Source organism: Lucilia cuprina, chromosome 4, assembly GCF_022045245.1.
Source record: "Lucilia cuprina isolate Lc7/37 chromosome 4, ASM2204524v1, whole genome shotgun sequence".
Classification (NCBI taxonomy): Eukaryota; Metazoa; Arthropoda; class Insecta; order Diptera; family Calliphoridae; genus Lucilia; species Lucilia cuprina.
Genome location: NC_060952.1, coordinates 29,641,441 through 29,662,563, shown reverse-complemented (window position 1 = coordinate 29,662,563; position 21,123 = coordinate 29,641,441). Strand labels below are relative to the sequence as shown.

At 29.3% G+C, this 21,123-nt stretch overlaps 1 protein-coding gene across 2 annotated transcripts in view; it reads right to left on the bottom strand.

Annotated features, from left to right (window-relative positions):
* LOC111690995 overlaps positions 1-19,999 on the bottom strand; it is a 29,844-nt gene extending 9,845 nt beyond the window's left edge. Inside the window, exon 1 of one of the 2 annotated variants that reach the window (XM_046950384.1) lies at positions 19,498-19,999. The gene's annotated coding sequence lies outside the window, so the exon portion shown is untranslated. The remainder of the gene's footprint in view (positions 1-19,497) is intronic. The other variant, XM_046950385.1, reaches the window with a different exon arrangement.
* Positions 20,000-21,123: the final 1,124 nt, after the last annotated feature.

Below are 21,123 nucleotides of genomic sequence, written 5' to 3'. Positions count from 1 at the left end.
TTATTATTTATTATTATTTATAGAAAAAAATTATATATATTTTTTCTATTTGTTGTAATTTTTTGAGTTTTTTCGACTTCTTTCTATTTTCGACTTTTTCCGACTTTTCGACTTCTTTCGACTCTTTCCGACTTTTTGACTTTTATTTACAAAGTCGACTTTTCGACTTTTTTCATAGACGATAGTCGAGTTATCGACTTTTTTGGAACAAAATAGTCAACTTCGAATTTTTTCGAAAAAAAGTTGATTGTTCGATTCTTCGAAAGTCGATTTATAGAGCCCTAGTTTTTTAGTTACGGATCTAGAATCAGTTAACTTAGTTAGTATTGCCAACTTTACAGTCAAAAATATAAACAATGAACAGCTGTTTTTGCGTTTTAGTTAAATAGCTCTAAAATGAATTCCACGAGCTACGGAATAGACGACAATTGTCGAACGGAGAAGGTTAAGATGAAAAAGCTTTTCTGACCGATCGCTAAAGGATTTGAAGCTGATGATCTGATAGATCCGCAAAAGTTTAATGGACATCAGAATAAAAGCAAAAAAAATGCGTCTTTACCATTTTGAAGACTGTCCCAAGTTTTTATTCTTCTTAATATTAGTTGAAATTTTGGAAAATTTGCAAAAATGTTGCATTAATTAATTAGCAGACTACCACTGTCTAAAATTGCTTATGTATTTATGTATAATAAATATCTTTTAATTGCAAATAATTATAAAAGAAATTCTATACAAATTTAAAGAAAATAAATAGCAAACGCAAATAATTAAATAAACGAATGTTTTGTTTAGTTTGTCACGTTATTTGATCACCTTGTACAATGCGGACAAAACACGTTTTCTTTGCTTTGTGCGCTTTAACGTATGCAATTTTATACTTTATAAAAGAAAAACGCAGAAAAGAACTTTTAAATTGTTAAGGAAAACATAAAAGTTTTTAGATGCCTATTTATTTAAAAACTATTTTAATACCCACAATACTAAAATTTACAAAATATATAAAATGCGTATTTTGTTTTTAAGTATTCTTTGTCCTCTTTTCTTTAAATAACAAATTATTTTATAATGTTTTCACCAGTAAAATTTTGTATACTTTTGTTATGTTTTTGTTTGTTTATTTTGATTTTATAATAATTTATAACAGTTCTTTGTCTGCTAAAATTGTTTTTTTTTTGTCGTTTTCATTGTAGCGCTCTTTTCCCCCATTTCCCCATATTCAATTTTAAATTTGTTGAGTGCATTTTTTGCTCTCTTTAGCCTTCTTCCTATTTTTGTTTGTTTTTGCTTTTTCTTTTTCTCTTTTAAATTTAAAAATAAAACAAAATAGGTAGGTATGCAAATAACAAAGTTTTATAGAAATATAAACAAATATAAAATAATAACAATATTATCATCAATGGCGCAGTAGAGTTGCATTTTTTTCCTATTTTTTGTTGTTTGTCTCCATTTGTCATTGTAGTATCAAGTTTTTTTGTTGTTGTCCCCACAAAATATATTTCACCTCTCCTTTGTTGTTTTCTTTAGTTTTATTTGTATACACATACGTTTTGTTTTTATTATTTTTCTATTTAGTTTTTGTTTAAGTTGTTGCCGTTTGTCGTTAATATGTATTGTTTTTAGTCACCCATCAACGTGATTCGTTAAGTGGAACCACTTGTTTGATGTTTTTTTATTTTGTTTATTTTTCATTTTTTACTATGCAGTTTCTATCTGTGTATGTATAGAGTTTGTCAATTATAACACGGAACAATAAATTATTATTTGTTACTTTCTAATTGCATTTTTCATTTCATCTTAAATCATTGAAACTAAAGAGATAGATTTTACATGTATGTATATATTTAGCAGCATTAAGTTTCCCAGCAGTTCGACAAAGAGTCAATGCATATGAAAAAGACAGTATTTTCCACTAATAGTTAACCACCTGGATGATCGTAATTCGTAAGTTTTGTGTCATTCATCACGAATGTACCCTTTGTAATCGAGAATGAAGACAGTCGTCTCTTTACTGTCCTCAAGTAACCTAGAGATTATACTTTTAAAAGTAGTTTTTTTTGTTGTACTTCCGAAAGTAGTTATTTTACCCATCTTTTGGAGAAATGATTATTACTTTCTACCAATATGCCACCATCTGGTTGACTCAAATTTATATCATTCGGGTTAATCGTCACATTATTGTCCCATAGTATTCTAGAGAGTATGCAGTTGAAATTTTAAAAATTTATTTCCATTAATATCTTACCACCTGGCTGACTCCAATTCGTATGTTTTTGGTCTTTCGTCACAAATATACTCTTTGTAAACGAGAATGAATACAGTCGTCACTTTAGTGTCCCCTTTGTAAGCGAGAGCGGAGGCAATCGTCTCTTTACTGTCTTTTTGTAGGATGTAGAGTGACGATTGACTTCCTCGTAGGACAAGCCCATGTTAAAATGGTTGGCCACCTAGGTAGTCAGGTGGCTAGGGGCCACCACAAGTGGTAGGTTAAGTGGTCAGTTCGGGACTGTTCCTTCGAACTGCTGGGTCTTGTACATACATATGTATTATATGTATGTATAAACTCTAAGCAAAACCAATCAAATGTATCATCCAAAATTCCAAACAGTTACATTTCTAACTAAGTACGAGGAAGACATTAAGATCGGAGTTTCAAGATGGCAATCAAATGCCAATTAATAATTACATCAGTTAATATAAAAATAAATTTTATTCTGATGTTAATCCCCTTTGATGTTTTTGAGTACAAGATTAAACTTTGCTGTGTTGCCATACAAAACAATAGAAAACGTTACTGTTATCAAAACAATGTACATATGTTTTATAAAAAAGAAGAAGACAATTGTAAATGTAATATGAAAATTGATGAAAATATATTATAAAGTCCCCATAGTTTATACTAATCGATAAATCAAATATTTTAATGTTTATTTTAATAAAAATTGTATTAATTTTTTTAGCATCAGCTATTTACACTTTTGTTTTTTTATCAATTTGCTGAATTAATGGGATTGCAAACGGGTTTTATTGAAATATGTCCAAATTGGCATGTTTTTAAAACATCGGGGTCATTTTGACCCCAAGGCCGTTTAAGGGTTAATTAATTTTTTGTCACTATTATTGTAAATATCGTTGTTAATAAATAATTTTCTTAAGTTTTGTGGTAATCTACCTAAAAATAGAAACAATTTCGACTAGCTTCCATCAAAAATTGCAAATAATACAAAATTTGACCTTTGACCTTTAAAGTTTATGGGTTAATGGCATCCAAATTACATGGAACTCTGGATTTTTAATCAGAAATATGTGGACTAATAAATTTACAAAAGGTTAATTTTGCAAAATATTACATAAAAATGTGTTTTTCTCGAAATACGATGAATTAAAATTGCAGGTACATGCAAACTATAAGAGGTATAGACCTAATTTTTTACTGTTTTTACTGTATGAGTTCTCCCAAAAATAATGAAATTTGTTTAACAAAGTATCAATAAAACTAAAATTTGAATTTTGAAACGACCGTTAAAAATATCAAAATTTTTCGACCATAGCTGAGAACAGGTTTACGTTATTCTATAAGGACAAAAACTCATATTCAAGTAACTACAGATGTATTTTAAGTAATACAATTGTTTTATTAGAATATTTTCAAAAATATGTTTAATTTTTTATCACATTTCGAATTCATGTGCTCTGAGACACGATAATGGCCTGGGGAATTTTTAATAACTTTTACATTTTTCAACCAATTTTTGTGTTTTTTATCTTTTTGTAACGCTAATTCTGTGTACATTACGATTCTTCGACAATAAAATGAAAAACAAATTGTTTAATGACAAAATTTTTGTGAAAACTGAAAAAATTGCATATTTTCCCCTTGTAAATGCATCTTAAAACTTCAGAGCCGTTTCGGCGCCAGTTAACGTAATCCTATTGATCTAATTTTTTGCACGACTTATTTTTATAACCCATAGAACAATGTTAGGGGGGGCGGTCAAAATTGGAAACTTAGTTTTTTTGGAGCACTCTAATATACATATATAGATCTTAAGCGATCTGGTACGGATGAATAATTCCATCACTTTTAAATCTTGTTAGTTATATATACCTATATCGAAAAACCCTTTTTAAAAGGTGGTCGATAGTTGAAGGCATTCATTATTACAAGAAGAGTCATTTATTTATTTATTTATTTTATTTATTTCGCCAATGAAATTACAATTTCTTACTGGCTAATTACAATTGATTTAAAACATTAAATAAGATAAAGCATAATAATACTAATAATAAAACTAAAATAATAATGTTACTTTAGTAGGGAGGATATTGATTTAAAAAGTTTAGGATGCTTGTTTTGATGACTTTTGGATCGGTTGAAAAGTCGATATGATTGTATAAGTTGTTGACTTGAGCACACATTCTACGCATCGGATCAAAGTTGGCGTAATTTGAACGGAAGTATTGTAGCTTAAGTGGAATATAATTTCTTGTTGGACGAATTGGGACTATTAACTCGATTTTACGTAGTAAGATCTCAGAGTCAATTACTCCATTCATTAGATTACTTATGAATGATATGTTCATACATATTCTCCTACTTTGTAGAGAGGGAAGTTTAATGAGAGCTAAACGGCTTTCATATGATGGAAGATTAATGTTAGGATTCCAAGGAAGTTTTCGAAGACAAAATAAAAGAAATTGCTTTTGTACGGATTCAATTTTCTTAATATGGATTTCATATTGAGGATCCCATACAACTGAAGCATATTCTAAAATAGGTCTTACAAGCGACGTGAATAATTGTTTTGTGACGTAAGGATCATCGAATTCTTTTCCCCAGCGTTTGATAAAACCTAATACACCTTTTGCTTTATTAACAGTTTGGGAAATGTGGGAATTGAAACACATTTTGTTATCGAGTAGAACGCCAAGATCAAGGAACACATCAACTTTATCTAGTTGATAGTTATTTATCGAGTAGCTACAGACTACTGGACTTCGTCTGAAGAATGTCATTTGCTTACATTTTTTCAAATTCAAATCCATTAAATTCTCATTACACCATTGGCTAAAATTGTTTAGATCTGCTTGGAGTAAGGAACATTGGTTGGAATGGTTCAAATTAAGGAAAAGTTTGACGTCATCGGCATACATTAATATATTGGAATTCGTGATGCAAGATGGTAAATCATTTATGAATATTAGAAATAATACTGGACCCAAATGACTACCTTGAGGGACCCCGGATATAACTGGGATGGTTTTCGATGTACATCCTCTAAACGATACACATTGATATCTGTTTTTAAGATATGAGGAAATCCAATTGAGGAATATAGGTGTAAGTCCAAGTTTGTCTAATTTGTAAAGCAATAGGTTATGATTCACCTTATCAAATGCTTTACTGAAATCCGTGTAGATAGTATCAGTTTGATAGCCGGCATAAAAAGATTTGATCACGGAAGTTGTAAATTCTAATAAATTAGTGGTGGGCTGAACGTCCTTTTTTAAATCCATGCTGGAATGGTGACAGAAATGTTGAAACTTGGTGTGACAGTGTTTCTGTGACTATCTGCTCAAAAAGTTTTGGAATAACACTTAATTTGGCAATACCTCTATAATTGGAAATGTTGGATCTGTTTCCGGATTTGAACAAAGGAATAATATATGATTTTTTCCAGAAATCAGGAAAATAACCGTTGGAAAGTGATGCATTAAAAAGGTATGTTAAGGGTGAAATAAGAGGATATATACAGTTCAGTAGAAACACAACTTGGTATACCGTCAGGACCATATTTATCGGAAAATTTTAATTTTCGTATAGCCAAGAGTACAGTGGATGTGTGTATTGTTGGACAGTGGATTGGAGTTGCCTCTAATATTGAATATGGATAATTTGATAATATATTTAGTGACTTCTTTGAATAAGAAGAGGAAAAGAAATCAGCAAACATGTCGCAAATCTCCGAATCAATTGAAGATTCTGAATCTCCGGATTTCATCATGGAAGGATATCCAGATATCCGACGTTTCGAATTAACGAATTGATAAAAAGATTTCGGATTGTTTTTGAAATTTGTCTTTACTTTAAAAATATAATTATTGTAACACTGGATATTTGCCAAGTTGAAAGTTGATCTGGATATTGAGTATTTCGCGTAATCAGTAGATAGGCCGGATTTCTTGTATTTTTTATAGTATTTATTTTTTAAGTTTTTCAGTGTAGTGAGCTGCTTTGTATTCCATGGTGGGCCATTTGGAATTATTAGTTTTCTCATCGGAATAGATAATTTAAAACATTTAAATAGGACGTCGTAAAAGTTATTTAGAATTAGATCGATGTTATATGGACTTAAGTTTTTGTGAGAATCATAATCGAACCAATTCTCTGATGAGAGTAGGCGATTTAACTTGGAAAAATCAGCTTTCCTAAAGTCAAAGACTTTTTCTTCTTTCGGAACTAGTTTTGCCGTTATTTGCATATTAATATTTGAACTAATTTCAAGTGTAGGGTGATAAACATCTTCTGGAGTCGAAAGTGGATCTATGCGTTGTATTTTAAATTCATAGGTGAAAATACGAAGGATTCCTTCAAATTTACAGAGATTGAAAAATAGAACTATGTACATATAATTTCTTACGTTTTGAAAAACTGATACAACCATTACCATTATAGCTACACTGAAAAAATGCTTATATATACGAAAAATGTCGTACATTGTACGAATCGTTCGTTGTTTCGTACCACGAAATTCTTTTGTAATATATACGAAATTGTACGAAATATTTTAGTATAATGCAAAATATTCTTGAAAAAATTAATTTTCATAAATTGAAAAAAGGGAATTTTGAATAAATATGGTAAAATTTATTAAATATTAATTTATTCACACATTTTTGTTCATTTTAAAATAAATTTTCTAATTTTAGTTCAAAATTATTCTCCGCATGAATTTTCAATTTTTTTTATGAAAATAATTCGAGAATAATATACTTTTTCTTAAATTTTATAATACATATAATTAATATCATTATGTTTAATTTCGCCTAAAATTTAAGAATAAAATATTACTAAAGGTTTTCGTACTTTCGTAAAAATAGAAAAGGGTTGTATTAAATAATATTTCGTATTATACACGAAATTTTTGTAAATATTACGAAAATAGAAGTTACGAAATTTTTTTTCGTAAAGTTAAGCATGGATTATTTTCAGTGTATATATTATGCTCTGAAAATAACCCCGTGTCTATATTAGACAAATATTTATCACGGCAATGGACAAAACGTCGGCAGACGGTTTTTGTTTATGTTAATGCATAGAGTAACAAAATGCTAATTTTATCACGACAACTCACAGATAATTTTATTGAAATAATGCTATATTTTATAAAAACAATCGAAATTAAATGCAAATTTTGTAAATAAATACTAATTTCACGAAAACTTATGTTAAAAATAAATTTTAATTGCACAAAATCAAAATTCTAACCAAATTTTACAATAAAATGACGTTTGTTATCAAGACAACGTTGTCTAAACAATTGTTTAGACAAAACTGTCATAACGACTTTATAACGCTAATAAGTGCCGTCTGTACCTGCTAATTTTTTATCATGATAACAATTTGACGTTTAGCATAATAAATATTTGTCTAATATAGACATGGGGTAAGTTCTTTATAATAACAAACAAGTTTCATCAAAGTTGTTTATTGTACCTATTTGTATAAAATTTCTTAATGTAATAAAAATTTTCCATTAAACAATTTTAATACAATTTCAACAATTAACAAGTCCATGAGAAATGTTATTTTTAAAACAAATTCAAAACTGTAAAATAATTTTAAAGAATTAAAAAAACAGAATTTTTAAAAATTTTAAATGGAAAAATACTTAAGAAATTTAATTCTTATAAGTATGTATGTGTGTGTTTTTTTTTTAATTTTTCTAATTTACTAAAATTACGCTTTGTTTTGCAATTGTTTAATTTTCAAAATAAAAACATTTATACCTAGATACACAAATACAATTTGTTTTTGTTTATTTGTGAGTGTTACTATTTAAAGTGAAATCTTGTTGTTTTTGTTTTTCTTTGATTACTCATTGATCCAATTCAAAGAACACCACACCGACTACCGATCAAAAGACCATTCACTCACTTTACAACAACAATTAACTAACCATAGTTTTTTTTTGGCAATCACTACAATCATTTTTTGTTGTTTTAATTTTAACGTAAACTTTTGTACTTTTTATTTTATAAAAAAACACATTTTATTTTGTGTGTTTTTGTTTGAAAAAAAAAAACACCAGAGAGGTCTCTTCGTCATCACATTTATACAGAACAGAGCTAAAACATTAACATTAAAAAAACTGCAAACTCACAGAGTAGAAAAGAAATAACAAAATATTTGCACTAACAACAAAATTCAACAGAAAAACGTATTACTTTTTTTAATTCTGTTGTGGCATCTCATTCATTGCCATTAACCTCATTATTACGATCAAAACAACACAACACGTCTTTTAACTCAATTATGATCATGACGATGATCGTTATTATCATCATAATTACTGTTATTGTTGTTGGTTTTTTATCGTTTGTCATTAGGTTGAAGACATCATTATTGTAAGCAATGAAAGAAAAAAAAATTCTATTATCATCAAGACAGAAACTTTGTACTCGAGTACTTTTAAGGCAATAACAACACAACATTTAACCGCATAATCGTCTGAAGAAATATACAGAAGTGTTAAAGGCTGCAATTAAATTTTTTTTATTCCCCATTTTTAAAATGTGTAATTCGTAGTAAATATTTAAAATATGTTATAAAACTGTTATATTTAGATGATTTTAAGGTCAGTTCACAATTATTTCCTTTAAAATCCTGAAAGAAAATGTCAGAATTGGCGAAAATATGTTCAAATATCTTGAAAATTATAAAAATATCGCGAACAAAACATGAAAATTCTCATGGTAATCTCATTAAAAGACTTTTTGAATACTTTAGGAATTCAGATATTTAAAAATCTTTCATAAAAAATAAGCATTTCATTCAAAAATTATAACAGCTTTCCATAAGCGCTTTTCACTTTTTTTAATTAATCCCATTAGGGCGCCCCAAACTAGTAAAACTAAGCCAAATCGCAGATATTAAACTTCGTGATCAATATTCAGTTCATTCAGATTAATTTATAAACAAATCTTTTAAAAAAAATTAATTTCAGACCATAAAGCATATAGTGAAACCCATATAGTTTGCCAAGTAACACATTTAGAGGTAGTTTCATAAATGGATGAATTTTTAATGCATGAATACGACAACAAATTATATTTTTAAATCTAAATGAATTCAGAAAATATATTCGAAGTCCATTAATCGAAAAATATTAAGCTCTAACCAACTTTCAAGGAAGTTGTATAATAGGAATGATTAATGATGGGTCTTGACAAAAAGGGTATAGTCTAATAAATTGTAAAATGTTATCGTACCCCAAATGTTGAAGGTACACATATTAGCCCAAGATATGCTCTCATATTCCCAATAAACAAATTGGATAAAATGGCGGTGTTGTCGTATAAAAATATTTTTGATTCGAAAATGGTGGAAGTTCGTTCCATAGGTAGTAGGCCATTACTTGGTTATCGACTAACTGATTCTAAAGCAAAACGTTAAAAAACCTCGAGTATAACATATTTTAATGCTTTCTGAATAAATTACTGTATATTTGTTGATAATCGGCCACGACATGTGTCATCAAGCCGCTCAAAACCGTTGTCGGAAGGAAGTTCCGGAGGTTCATATACCCAAATTCTAAATTAAATCTTTACAAAAATGACTGATATTGTACTGGCACACATTAATTAATAATAATTTAGATGAAAGTGCTTTCGTTTTTGTTTTTATTTTAAAAATAGTTCAACTTAAATCGAATACTCCTATTATTTTGAACAATAGATTTTGTATATAAATTTAAATAAATATATATTTTTTATATAAATTTGTAAATGTAAATCTTTCACTAAAAATTTATATTCAAAATTTTTCAAAATTTCACTCCTATTATTTTGAACACAACTGTATGTAACAACGGCTAAACTTGTAACTTTCATTTTAATTTTCAAAATTCTTTGAATTCATTTAAAGTTCTGTTTAGGAATTACTGCTGATACCAGTACAACCACATTAACCAAAACCATCTTCTTCTACTTCTTTTAAGTAAAAATTTTAAAAAGTTTTCACAGTAATTTTGTTTATTATTGTCATTCTCCAAAAGAGTTGTTGTGAATCGTGAAATTACACCATTTTTTATTATATTTTTCATTATTTTTATGTTTTACCTTTTCTTTTTAATATTTGTCTAATATGGTTCAAATTTCTGTCAAACTTTGATTTTACCTCAGGCATAAACGAAAACAATAACACCAAAATAAAAATCATTAAACCCATACAAACGTTACCATGACGACGTTCTCTTTGTTGTTTGCTTGGTTCGTTGGTTGGTAAATGACTGTCTCGGCTGCCTGACTGCCTAGATGAATGACTTACAAAGTCGTTAGCTAAACAATAGTTGTTGGTTGGTTAGTTGGTTTGATCATCATAGAATATGCTGTATGCTGGTAGTGGAACCAAACAACTCTTCACTATATATTAACTTAAAACCAGTTAAGAAATGTGGGAATGAAATAATGGTCATGTAGACATAGTAGTATTTCCTATTTATGTTTTTCATATTCTTCTTACTTTGGTTGTTATATGAATTGTTTTTTTTTTTTCAGTTCAAGAATTTCCTCTCTAATGATCCATAGCTTTTGAAAGAAATGAAACATGTAGTAAGTTATAAAAGGAACCAGAATGTTTTATTATGAATACGAAGAAAGAGAGAGAGAGCATACGAGGATCTTGTGGATGTTTTATAAAAATTATTTAGAAATTATCCGAAATGACATTGATTACATCTACATAGATAAACCAAAAGTTTTATTTAACTAAAAAATTACTTTTACAAGACAATCGATGTTGTGAGAAACCCAGAAGGTAGAACTTTATTTGCATCGGTTCATAGCAAGTAGACTCAATTGCCCAGTTAAAATGAAAATGTTGACATTGTAGATCTCTTAACCCATGACAAACTATTGGAAATCAATTTTACCTTTTACAAAATCTTGAAACCATCCTCGTATAACTACAGCTGTATGTGTAAATAAAAAAAAATTGTAAAAGTTCAAATACCCCATTCTTAAGATCTTTGCCTTTTGTTGTTGTTGTTGTTGTTGTTTGTTTTTATACTTAATGATGGAACTTCTTTCAACAATTGTTGATTTCCTATTAAAACGTGATTAAATGATTTTGTAATGTCATTTTCTAAATTGTTTCCCCTTATTTAGTTGAAAAAAAACTAGTTGAATTGTACATTAAACTCAGGCACATATTTTAAAAAGACAAGGAACTGGAATGACTCAAAGAACTATCTAAATGTATACATAAGTAATGGACTAACATTGAGATATGACTTTTTTATACCCTACACCACTATATATTGGGTTATGTGTCTGTGCTGATGTTTGGAACACCCAAAAACAATGCTCCTACAAACACCTTAATGTATACCAATCATCTCAGGACCACTTTCTGGCACGATTTTTCTATCTCCTTCTGTCCATTCGTCTGACATGGAAAACGAGGAAACGGTCTTCCAACTTCTCTGTGAATGACCTGCTTTGGCCGTAAAGAGAAATTGCATTCTTAACAGTTACTTTATATAAAACCTTGCTGAGATATCTAGGTTTAGATTTAAGCGAAACAGCTGTTTTCATTTTAATTTGTTATTGTTTGTAATCGTGTAAACACAAAATATATAAATCGAACTATGTACTTTTATTCTCTTTTCTTCATTAGATCGTGTGAAGTGCCCTTTAATGATATCCTCAGATTTTTCACAGCTACACGCTTGATCTTGACAAGTGGAGCGGTCGGATGAAAACAAAGTCTCTCAGACTCTACTTAACAGTTTGCGTGCTGTGAACTACCACTTTAACCAATCAACCAAGGTATACTAATCCATATTTTAAACATCATCACTGGTATAGGGTATCATATGGTCGACCATGCACGACAATACATTTTTATGTTTTTAAAAAAAAGACATATTGAAAATTGTTAAAATTATTATCGAATAATAATTGAGTTTTCTTTCTAGAGGTAAGTTTATCATAGGTAGCCGTTTCGGCTTTACTTAGGTCCAAGTTGTTCCCTTTGTAATAAGGAAAAGTGGTAAAAAGAGACGTTGGCAAAATTAAAGTGAGAATAGGAGTAAGATTTTGAGAAAGAGAAAACACCAGGCCAATTGCCATGGATGAAACACTGTGAATCCAATATTCACCATATTTGACAAATGAGACAGATCACCAAAGTATGTCGAATCTGGCCTCCGCCAGAGCAGTACAATAGCAGAGAAGATGACAACTTCTGCAGTAATCGTTGAACAAAAGACCAATGCGTCTAGCGTGGTTACCAAATTTACCGTGGCCAGTGATAACCGACATCAGCCTACTTAGCTGCGGTCTTTGAAGACCAAGAAGATATTTAGACCCTTGTGGATCCATTTGTGGCCAACGCGCTTAGCTGTTGAGAACGTGTGCTCACGTGACCATTTGTCGCGAGCAATACAGAGGATGTATTTCGTGATCTGCTTCTTTATTGTAGTAGTAGAATACTGCAAAACTGATTTATTTCCAGTCTGCTAAGCATGGTGCCAGCTCTTGTCAAGGTGTCAGCAATGCTATTGCCATACAAAATCCCGTGTCCCTTTATCGATGTCTCGCCATATCATTAAGAGACGTTCAGCTTTCATTGACAATTTTGGATGTTCGAAAACACACCAATTAGGGATGTAATAGCAGCATGACTATCGGTATAATTCTGAACTTAGTAAGAACTAGAATAGCTCTACTACTACCTTTAAAAATTATACAAAATAGATTTTGCTAATATTTCAAAACTCCTTATATAAATACAATATTACTGAATAGTTAAACAAGCACAATTAATAATCAGATTCAAAATTTGCCGTGCCAAATGGTGTGCCTAGCTGAGAGATTCAACAAACAAAAACTTAATAGATTATACTTTATTTTTAGGCAATTTAAAGAAAAATTTGGCAAAAAAGAAAAAGATAATTAAAATACATGTTTTATTAGGCTCTGGCCGGGCATACAAGTTATGTTTAAAGTAAAAGAAACAAAAAGCCTATAGGCCGCCTGTGATTAACCTTCAGCTGTTGCTTAATGGTAAAACAAATCAAACCCAAAGACAACAAGAAAGAGTGTTAAAAGAGAAAAAAACGTGCGCATGTCTATAATACAATATACGAAAGAAAAAAATGATAAATGTGTTTGGAATAAAATTAAGGAACCAAAAGAAGCAGGAAAACAAAAGGAATAAATAAGGCAAAATATAAAAACAACTATTCCAGGTAGACATACTATAAAAAAATATTTTGTTTTGTATCTTCTTTTAAATCTTTTCAGAATTTCCTTTAATAACCTGGAGAAAAACGTCGAACAACAACAAAAAGTTGTTGAGATAATAAAATTACAAAACGACAGGTATATACATACATACATACATACATACATATATTATATATAGGAGAGGGAACAAACTCCCCGGGAATTTGTTATTCAGAATTGGCCTGATTCTTGAACCTTAGATCGAATTTCAGCAGAACGCCTAATATGGGGCCTAGAATCAATAATGAAACTTTTAACTCAAAAATCAAAGTATAATTTTATACAGTATCGAGAAGTCCAAAATCTGAATCTGACAGATTTATCAATCACGTCTAATTTTCTAGAGAACTTATCTTAATATTTAGGACGTTACAATAACGTGTAGAACATTTATTTATAAAAACTGTTATCTGAAAGTTTAATCTCACGACTTTAAGACAATGTAAGAAATTGCTTGCTTCTTGAAGATACCTTGAGTTAAGGCTTGAAACAACAATTGATTAAGAGCTAGTTTTTCTGATAAAGATAATCTTCATTCTTTGGTTAAACCTGGTTTAATATATGTTTCGTGTTTTTCAGTTATCAGTATAGTTACATAATATCTTAGTTTAACTGAGGGCGAGTTTTTCTGATAAAGATAATCTTCATTCTTTGGTTAAACCTAGTTTAATATATGTTTCGTGTTTTTCAGTTATCAGTAAAGTTACTTATAATCTTAGTTTAACTGAGTGTAATTGGCCAATTAAACTCAAGTTATAAGTGAGAAAACACAATTAACAAAAACAATAAAAAAATGATTTCGGAAGAACAAAAACTTAATATTTTAAGTAAATTGAAATTTTCTGATTTGTTTTGTTTTATTAATTATTGTTTTTGATGTTTATTTAACATTTTTCCAAAATTTTCCATTTTACAAAAGTATTGTTTGCAAAAAACAGCTGTTCATTGTTTATGTTTTTAAGTGAAAAGTTGGCAATACTAACAAAGTTAACTGAGCTTAAATCTAAAACTGAAAAACACAATCATTGGTTATAGTCCGCCTAAATTTGTATCGAGTTTAATCTAACAGCAAGTTAAGCCTAGTTTAACTGAGGAGTAAGAAACCCGCCCTGAGTGTAATTGACCAATTAAACTCAAGTTATATGCGAAAAAAACACAATTAACAAAAACAATAAAACAATGATTTCGGAAGAACAAAAACATAATATTTTAAGTAAATTGCAATTTTGTGATTTGTTTTGTTTTATTTATTATTGTTTTAAATGTTTATTTAACAGTTTTTCCAAAATTTTCATTTTACAAAAGTATTGTTTGCAAAAAACAGCTGTTCATTGTTTATGTTTTTGAGTGAAAAAGTTGGCAATACTTACAAAGTTAACTGAGCTTAAATCTAAAACTGAAAAACACAATCATCGGTTAAAGTCCGCCTAAATTTGTTCCGAGTTTAATCTAACAGCAAGTTAAGCCTAGTTTAACTGAGGTGTAAGAAACCCGCCCTAAGAAGACAGCTTTTAAATGATGCAAAACACGGATTGTTTTAAAAAATTTGTGTGAATTTCTAATTAGATCAAAATTTCTAATTTGATCACAAGAAGACCATCACTTCAATGAAAGTTATACTAAGGTGGTAGGAGAACCAACATTTTTCTGCGCATAATATTGTTTGTCCACTGTAGTGATGAAGGGTGTACAAAGGTGAGATGTTAACGATTCTTTTTTATCTTTATTTTAATTACATACATATGTATATACATACAGATATATGACTTTTTAAGGCGTAGGTCGTGTTAACATGTTCAATTAAACTGAAAAGAATAAAAACATAATAAATGAAAAAGAAAATTAAAACTCAAACCAAAAAAAAACTTAAAACCCACTTAAATTTCAAGAGATGTTTGGTAACTTTTTATATATTAAAAATACTGAAACAGATACCCAAAGATAAAACATACAGCTGCCCTGGCAGCTGCAAAAGAAAAAAAACTTATATTATACAAAAACATTTATAGCAGCTTTTTATTTGTTGTTAGTACATTTCATGTTTTCACTTTAAAGTTTTATTTAGGTTTCACAAGAGAACTCGAAGAGTAAATAAAAAAAAAACTAAATTGCCGTTATTAAGAAACCAGCGAATAGAAATAATCTTCCAAAGCTAAAAGAGAAGTAGAATCTACTACTTCTTGAGTAGGAAAATAGCAGCAGAAATAATATATCTAGTGTTAAATTAGGGATTCTGAGGGAAGGGATGGTTTTAATATGAAAAAATTTCATTAAAGATATATGTATATTACAGTGCTCCAAAAAAAACTAAGTTTCGAATTTTGAATATTTTTAACGGTCGTTTCAAAATTCAAATTTTAGTTTTTTTTATACTTTGTTAAACAAACGGGTTTTATTGATATATGTCCAAATTGGCATGTTTTTAAAACATCGGGGTCATTTTGACCCCAAGGCCATTTAAGGTTTAATCTATTTCTTTTCACTATTATTGTAAATATCGGTTGTTAATAAAAAAAATTCTTAAGTTTTGTGGTAATCTACCAAAAAATAGAACCAATTTCGACTAGCTTCCATCAAAAATTGCAAATATAACAAAATTCGACCTTTGACCTTTAATGTTTATGGGTTAATGGCATCCAAATTGCATGAAACTCTTGATTTTTATTTAGAAATATGTGGACAAATAAATGTACAAAAGATTTCATTTAAAATACACAACAATATAATAAAAAGGCTAATTTTGCAAAATATTACGTAAAAATGCGTTTTTCTCGAAATCCGCTTAATTCAAATTGCAGGTACAGGCAAACTATAAGAGGTATTGCTCTATTTTTTTTACTGTTTTATTTCCTAATCTGTTGTCCATAAATCACTATTAAAATCTCCCAAAATTATTGAAATTTGTTTAACAAAGTATTAAAAAAACTAAAATTTGAATTTTGAAACGACCGTTAAAAATATCAAAATTTTTCGACCATAGCTGAGAACAAGTTTACGTTATTCTTTAAGGACAAAAACTCATATTCAAGTAACTACAGATATATTTTAAGTCAAACAATTCTTTTATTAGAATATTTTCAATAAATATGTTTATTTTCTTATCACATTTCGAATTCAAGTGCTCTGAGACACGATAATGGCCTGGGGAATTTTTAATAACTTTTACATTTTTCAAACAATGTTTGTGTTTTTTATCTTTTTGTAACACTAATTCTGTGTACATTACGATTCTTTGGTAATAAAATGCAAAACAAATTGTTTAATGACAAAACGTTTGTGAAAACTGAAAAAATTGCATATTTTCCCCTTGTAAATGCATCTTCAAACTTCAGAGCCGTTGCGGCACCAGTTAACGTAATCCTATTGACCTAATTTTTTGCACGACTTATTTTTATAACTCATAGAACAATTCTAGTGGGTGGGACGTCCTGTAGGATAAAATTTTTTTCCTTCATACAAGCTTGGAGTACTCTAATGTATATTAATATAATTTTCTTAGCTGGTAAGTGTAATATTGTTAAATCTTTGTAATAAAATTTTTCTTTTATCAAGTTAACCATTGACACTTTGTATTCATCTACAACATTTGGACTAAACGTTTTACCGGCTATTTTTTTTTTATTTCGCAAATTAAATTGACCCCTTCTTTCCGTTCTGTTAGTTTTGCTGCTGTTATTTGCTTTATTAGCCCCTCCTTAAAAAAAAACATACAAAAGAAAACATTCATTAAATACAATACAAATAGTATGCTAAAGTTGTATGACAAAACATAGAAATTAAAAAAAATAAACAGATAAAATAAAAACTAACTGACATGAGACTGACTCATTCATATTCATTAACCGCAGTCAGAGTAAGTCAGTCACTTATGTCTGCCACACCGACAGAATTTTCAATGTGGTTTTTGAGTAGAGTATATTCCGGTTACAAATTACATATAGGCATACAATTATAGCTACCAGATTAATGTTATAACTTTAGAGTTTAATAACTGATAGTTTAGGCCAGACTTGGGTCGAAATACTGAATACTTTGTTAGATATAGAAATAGTTTTCAATCAAGGAATGATATGAATGATACTGTGATAATAGTAAAATTGGTTGATTTCTAAGTAGTTGGATTGGATATTGATATTTTACAATCCCAGGGAGAATCCCCCGGGTGCATGATACCTTGATGAAATTATCCCTTCTTGATGGAGGTACTGCTAGTACCTCTAGTTTTCCAAGACTGTTTTTTTAACACATAAACGCTTGGTAGATATTGTTGTTCCATCTCTATATATTGGTGGTGTGAATATTAAGGAATCAGAAACTCTGATGTTCTGGGCTTGACTAAACACATATTTACAAGTGTCGAAAGAAGCATTCAAGTGTCTCGGTTTTTTTGAAAAGGTGTAAGACATACTTCACTCCATCTGATCTTACTATTTACACCACTTATATCCTACCGAAAATGGAATACAACTCTCATGTATAGGCCGGAGCTTCGAAGTCTATTTTGGAGCTACTCGAGCGTGTACAGGAGAGGGCGAAGGTACTTATCGGGGAGATTCTATTGATTCACTGGAGCACCGTCGCAACGTGGGGTATATTTTCACTGTTCTATCGATACAACAATGGATTGTGTTCCTTTGAAATTAGGGAACTTGTTCCCGATACCCGTATATTCTTGCGTTACACACGTCATTCTTCATTAACACACCCATTTGTGGTAGATTTTCCAGTGCACCGCACAACACATTACAGAAAAAAATTCATTCTTCAGCCGCACTGTTGGTATGTGAAATAAACTTCCTGCAGAGGTATTCCCTGTCATTTTCGATATAAGAAGATTTAAATCAAATGTCCATAAACACTACTCCCTCTATACTCCTTCCCACAACCTATTTTCCTAGTTCCAATACAATTCTTCGCATAAGTAGGGATCATCCCCTGAGTGCTGGTTCAATTAAAAAAAGACTATAAACTGATGGTGTCAAATATGTACATCCTCGGACTTTCTTAGGAATGACTGATGACCTAAGGTCGAACTAGAGGGCCTTATAATCTGATACAACGTAAAAATGTACTATTGCTGAGATAACAGATACCCTGAAGAGAATTGTTTATGGAACTATTCTGGGGACTCTATAGGTAGGTATATGATATGAGATGGATGAAGGGGTATGCGTGCACCGCCATCTGTATACCTTGAATAAGCGTGTTAAAGGTTTTTCTCAAAGAATTTGTCGAATAAATGAAGAAAAGTCTGTTGGGTAAAATGGTGATAAATATATGTTATCTTATACAAGTTATAAACAGAGAGGATAGGTACTATTTTCGAGTTTAAGTTATGGATAAACCTTGCCCAGACGTCTGCAGAAGTTCCAAAAGTAAATCATCTCGGAAAAAATGATCTCAATCAATTGTTTCGCTATTAAGTACAAATTTTGAATTGATTATTAACTATTTTTTAACTGGTCTATTAACAAATATAATATCTAGTGCCTATATTAGTCAACAGACTTTAAAATACATATTTAATCATATGCACATGACATCCTATCAGTAGAGACAAGTAAAACAGCAACTATTATTTGAGAGTGTAACATTAGCAATCTTTCATCTCCTTTACCTTCCAATATTATTCATCTACAAAACACCTTTTCAAAAAAAAAAAAAAAAACAGAAAAAATATAATATCAACCGTTGGAATAAGTACCTACAAGTATATGTATTCCCCACGACAGGCACAACAAAAAAACAACAACAAGCAAAGAAGAGTAAAAAAAACATACCGGTCCGACCTTTTGTCGTCATTCAATTGCACACACACACACACTTACATATATGTTCAATCAATCCAGCACACAAAAAAAGTTAACAAAAACAAATTAAAAGGAAAACAACAACACAATTTTATACAAATTTCCTTTATTTTGTTTTGGCATCGCCCTTTCTGATTTTATTTCTATTTTTATATACTTTTTGCATTTATTTATTTACCCTTTTTGTTATTGTACCTCTGCAATTTTCTTTATACGCCTATTCCTCTTTACTTGTTTTTATGGTATCCACAATTATAAGAGAAAATGTTAAAAAAACAACAAACTTTTTTCCTTTATTTCTTCTTCCTGTCTGGTATCCACACGAAATTCTTTTTTTTTTAATTTCTTATGTACATCAATTTTTTTGCAATTTATAATTGAATAAAATTTTTTGCAAAATTTATCATTAACACTATAATTTTCTTATTTTTTTATAAAAAAAATATTTGCTTTAGTATCATGTACAACGTAGTAGGTACAACAATAACTCAAAATATTAAATTTCTAAATTTTCTTTCTTTTTAATTTATTAATATGCACTAATTTGCTTAATACTTTCTTGTATATGTATAAGTCGACTTTTCGTATGTATATAATATATGTTTGTATATCTGTATATACTATTTAACGTCACTTTTTTTGTTTTGTTTAACTTTACGCGATTTCTTTCGCACAACCAAACGTTGTTCTACGATAAATACGTTAAAACTAAACTAAAGAGCAGAGTTTACGAACAGGCAAAAGCAAATCAAACACAAATAATAACAAAACAAAATGCTCTCTCTCTTTGTTTTGTTTTTCTTTCACATTCTCTTCTGTACAAAAGAAGAAATACAAAAACAAAACAAAAGTTAAAACATTTTATTTAGGGTATTCAGTTAAAATGAATTTGTATTAATATACATCCAATTTAATACTTGTTTGTACATTGTAAATATTGTGTATGTATGTATATGTTTGTATACATGGTTTTATACTTGAGAATAACGTAAGCTATGTAAATACCAAAATGTTCAGGAAATGATTTTTCTGACCAACACTTTAAAGCAAAAATTTTAAGTTTACACGGTTGTAAAACATTTTTTGAACATTTTACTGCCAATTTTGTAAGATCTGATTTTGTTCCATAAAAGTCGATAACTAAAAGTCGACATGTCGGAAAAAGTCAAAAAGTCGACTATTTATAAAATACTTAAAGTCGAAAAATCCACTTTTCATCAAATGCAAAAAGTCGACTTTTAAATAAATGCATAAAGTCGAAAAGTCGACTTTTCGTTTCAGCTATAGAACCCTAGTCTGTAGTAGCACTAGAACTTATTAAATACTTTCCTAGTTTAGAACGATTCATAGAATTAACAATTTAGATTATTGAAACAAGAGTAGAGGAAAACTTCTCAAAAATAATCGGAAAAACTCAAAAAAAGTCGACATGTCAGAAAAAGTCAAAAAGTCGACTATTTATCAAATACTTAAAGACGTAAATTCGACTTTTAATTAAATGAAAAAAGTCGAAAAATCCACTTTTCATAAAATGCAAAAAGTCGACCTTTAAATAAATGCATAAAGTCGAAAAGTCGACTTTTCGTTTCAACTATAAAACCCTTGTTTGTAGTAGCACTAGAACTTATTAAATAATTTTCTAGTTTAGAATGATTCATAGAATTAACAATTTAGATTATTGAAACGAGAGTAGACTAATCCATGATCTTATAAAAAAAAATAAAATTTCGTACAATCAAAACTGCCTTGTTTCGGGAAAAAAATTATATAAAAATTTTTATTTTATTTTTAATTTAAATTAAAA